At 40.0% G+C, this 4757-nt stretch overlaps 1 non-coding gene across 1 annotated transcript; it reads left to right on the top strand.

Moving 5' to 3' along the window:
* The first annotated feature begins 268 nt into the window (after positions 1 to 268).
* Positions 269 to 350, top strand: Trnas-gcu (transfer RNA serine (anticodon GCU)). The gene has a single exon. It is a non-coding gene; the product is annotated as a tRNA-Ser (tRNA).
* The last annotated feature ends 4407 nt before the right edge of the window (positions 351 to 4757 follow it).

The following is a 4757-nucleotide window of genomic DNA, read 5'->3' as shown; positions in this document are numbered from 1 at the left end:
TAATGGAGCATTATCGCCATTCAGTATTCCACACATCCAGCCAAGGCAACGAAAACTTGCTAACAACCGCTCGATACGACATGCTACGAGAGAGAGAAAAAAAAGTGTGTATTTTTTCATGATTCACACTCGGGCAGCATTGATGCTAGGCCTGATAGGCCAGAATGTGCGAGCAGGTAACGGGCAGCAGAGACAAAGAAAAGATGGAAAATGTGTCGGGACGGGAAAATAAAACAAAATTATATTTCTACAGCCGAACCCTCACGAAGACGAGGTGGCCGAGTGGTTAAGGCGTTGGACTGCTAATCCAATGGGCTCTGCCCGCGTGGGTTCGAATCCCATCCTCGTCGGAAAAAGCTTTTTGTGATGGGTAATAGATACAAATTTATAATCGATTAAGAAAAATTTGCTGTAAGGAAAGAATGGTTGGGTTATATTATACATAAATTGGGTAACGTTCAACAATATTTTAGCAAGCGAGTACATATGTACATCCTTATAGGTGATGCAACTAATGCTAATGTTATTATATTTACAAAAAAATGGAGCCTATAAAATAAAACTTATCCCTGCCTGTGGATTTGTATTATTATTCTTGGGATTCTGGTCTAAGATATTTGGAGTAGAGGTGTGATCCGGTTTGAAAACCTTCGGTGGCAGCGTTTTCGCGAATTGTCTAAGCAGTGGAGTATTCGGCGTTACGCCGAAAGTAATCACGAATCGTCTTGAGCATTTTTTCTGGATTTTTATGAATGAGCAGAGATATCAACTAAAAATAATATTGTTTGATCTTACAATAACTGTCTTAGATGGAAACCTGCTGAAAATTTCCACAGGAAGTTCTTCTACACTTCCATAGGAAATTCTTCTTAATACCACGACAAATTCTTTGGAAATTTTGCAAGAAATAATTTTTGAATTTCCTCGGAAAATATTTCTGAATTTTCACGGCAAATTCGTTTAAATTCCCGCAGTTAATTCTTCTGAAACCATTAATTTGGCAATGTGATTTGGAGTTCGATTGAAATATAAGGATATTTGTGTAATAAATCAACTTCCCAAGGATTTTATAATTTGATTCCAGTATTGATTAAAATTACACGTTTATATGTTTGTTTGTGCAGCAAATTGCTTTCAATATACTTCAATATAATTAAGGTGCAATGAATAGACAACTAACTATTTCTTATTGCATAAGATACAACTACAAAAAAAACAAGAAATCTCAACTCATTGTGTAGGTAAATTTAATCTAAAGAGAAAGGGGTAAATCCCAGGGCAGACCTTTGAACTGTGTTCCTGTAACGAGGGTAGGCAAACAAAGCAAGTGGAAAACCTTGTTTATTACCTTGGTCGTCTTCGTCTTCGTCACCAGCAGTGTCGTCTCGCCTAGCTCGGTGCTGCTGTTATTACTAACCCTGAAGGATTGTGGCAAGGTGTGCCGAGTTCTATGAATCAAGCTCAAAGAAAAACTAAAATAAGGGAGCAGCACACCAAGGATTACAATCGGTATTGTTATGCAAATGATTTGCACAGAAGAAGCAAGCTGACTGAAATCGGTGTAAATATACACAACAAATCATCGCAGTTTTTCATCCGTTCGCCAGGCCACACACCGAGCGAGCTGAGCTGCAGACTACTTGGCTAACATCACCGTTCGCAGCCAGGTTTGCAAACAAAGCGCACCCCATAATGAAGTTATGTGCTTGCTTTCCCTCTCTTGGGAGTCTTGGGCGCCCGGTCGGCGATGGCGGAGGGAACCCCGTGCAACGGGGAGGGCATCAGCGGAGGGTGTTTGTTGAAGTAGAATTTTTCAAACTTGTTCCAAATTGTTTGCCTTGTACTTGATTGTAGGGAAACAGTTTTCCGCATGCATTGGTAGACATGCTGATGCTATTGGATTCGTCAAACTAAAGCGGAAAATTGTGTTAATTAAAAAGTGGCTTTGTTCGGAAGTTAGCAGTAACTAACGTGGTTGACGAAGCGCACACATTTAGAGGCACGTGTTTGCAATTCACAAAGCTCGATAAATCGACTCGCAGATTGTCAAAAATAAATGCATTGTGCAAGCGCCGAATTTAATACAATTTGTATCTCTAAAACACAAAACAAATTTTCCCCTTGCATTGTGTTTACTAACCGTGAGCAGGATGTTGGAACTGGAAAATAGACGCTTTTGAAAAATGGGACAAATAAATTCCCACTAATCAAATATTTGTTTACAACTCGTCGCAACAGCAATGCAATTTTTGTCCGTGCCTGCATTTGGTGTTCGTCGTCACGGGAAGAGCAGTACAGGATAGAAGATCTATGAAGAGAGGTTAGTGGAAACGAAACTGGAAAATGTGACTTCGTAGCCGATTAGCCTGCCTGAACCACTTCAGTACCTTATGTGCAATTGGGCGGCAACCAATCATTGCAAGAATGTGCTGTGGGTCAGCCTTTAGATTCCATAAGACAATTTATTTCGCATATCTTCCAACTGGAGAGTCTCTATTTGTAGCAAATCTGATATTCTGGCACCCGGCGAGAATGCACAAATTCGGAATAGCGTTATTGAATTTGAAATTAGATTTAGAATTTTGCTGTGCCCATTCGTTAGCTGCAATAGTGAAGCGGTCAACTTCCCGCGGTTGGGTCGTGGTTTTCAGAGCGGTTTCGCAATACACAAATGGGGTGACGTTCCAAGTGGCGAGAGGTGTTCTGAAAGGTTTTTCATAAACCAATGATGAGGTTAAGAGAATGGTAAGCCACACATTGGATAAACTGTGATGTTGATATTCTGCTCATTTCGTCGTGAGATAATAATTCCGAATAAAGAAAATGTGTTGGCCCGAGTAGTGTTGGCTGATTACACTGCGTAACAAATTATAAAAAAAATTCTTGCTTCAAGATGCAAACAAAAATAAACTATGGTTTGGGGTCTCTACTAACCCCTAACGAAAGAATTTCTGAAAAATTAGAGCGAGGCTTCAAAATCCTTGACGAAAGTTTGTATAGAAAATTAGGGATCACTAACTTCAATTAAATTTTGGTTGTAACTTGAAGCGCGGTTAATTGAAGAAAAAAAAAAGATATTTTTCAAAACTGATCAATTCCTTCAGAGCTTAACATCTCCTGGACTCAATACAAACTTTCTCTAGAGACCCCAGTGAATTTTGGTTTCATCTTGAAGCACGATCCAGTGTTGCACAGTGTAACATTGCAAAAAATCCCGGAATCCCGAAATTTCCCGGGACAGTCGATACTTTGTATCTCGGATCCCGGAACTTGAAAAAAGTGTTGGTCAATGGACTTTCTAAATCCTGGATTTTGCTCTTGGAGGATTAACGCACATTTGAATCCTTTGATATGTAAATACCGTGGCCCTTTTTGAGAGGGTGCCGATAGAAGACAGTACATGGAGGCGAATGAACTTTGAATTACATCAGCTCATGAGGGATCTACCCTTTTGTCGTACCCTGAAAATCGAACGGTTGCACGTAGCCAGAATGTCGCGCGTTGGAAAACGTTGATTACAATAATCCAACATGTTCAAAAAGTCGATGGCGTTATGATGCCGCTGACTGGGAATCATTCGATGGCAACATTCGACGTGCGTTAGAAAGAAGCACCCCGTTAACGCTCTCCGACTTCTCCAAGGTCGTCCTCGATGCCGCTGGTTATTCCATTCCTCATACCAGTACTCGGCTGGAAGAGGACCTGGTGGTCGGATGAGACGCGTCGAGCCGTCAAAGCCAGAAAGAACGCACTTCGAGCGCTCAGGAGGCTTGAGGGACACCCAAATTAGGTAAGTCTAGTGGAGAACTACAAGCAAAACCACTACGAATGTCGTACGATCATCCAATCCGCCAAAATAAAGCAGTGGGACGACTTCCTTGACTCTATCAATCCGGCCCAATCCACCGCTGAGCTATGGTGGAAAGTCAATGCATTAAGTGGCAAGCGTAGATCTCTCCCCATCAACATCGATTCAAAAGACCGTACGCGAGCGAGGCTCATACCCAGTTAACATTTTGATACGTATAGCTTTTGATATAAGTTGTCATATACAAGCAAGAGAACTTGTATATAATGCACTGAATCACTATATACCTACTAAAGTGGAGGCCATATACGTACTAAACAACAACTTTCTTGAGTTTTCATAAACATTATTACGATCTAGTAAACATTTAAAAAAATGTGAACAACCATGTATCGAACATCTGACCTTTGAATCTAGAGGCTAATGCTCTATCGATGTGCTATACAGCAACTCTTGAAAAGCAGCAACTTTGTGACAATCATAATCTAGATGAAACTCTAATGTTGACTACGATATTGCAGTATACGATGTCTATTACATTTATACGATTATAGAGTCATGTTGTTGTACGTACAAATGTAGCTTGAGTCTTATATGGAAACTTTTTGTAATTGTTCCGATAATGTCCATACATAAAACGATTACGCAGCATTCCAAACGATTCTACCGACATATAAACGATGATGAAATGTCAACATCAGTGAAATTTTATTTCGCCGTGTTTACCTCTGAGTTATTTTCATTTGGTTAAAGTTTAGTTGTTTTGATCGATGTTTGGCAGTGGTACGGAGTGCAAATCGATAGGATTAATGGAATGGAATTAAATAACAGCATCAATGGAATGGAATTCAATCACATCGGATGGAATGAAGTAAGTAGAAATGAAATTTATATTATCGCTGAGATACAGTGGGTTTTGACCAACGCGCTGAAGTGAAAACTATATACG

This window comes from Armigeres subalbatus, chromosome 3, assembly GCF_024139115.2.
Source record: "Armigeres subalbatus isolate Guangzhou_Male chromosome 3, GZ_Asu_2, whole genome shotgun sequence".
Classification (NCBI taxonomy): Eukaryota; Metazoa; Arthropoda; class Insecta; order Diptera; family Culicidae; genus Armigeres; species Armigeres subalbatus.
The sequence above is the reverse complement of the archived record's forward strand: the minus strand, read 5'-3'. Positions and strand labels throughout refer to the sequence as shown.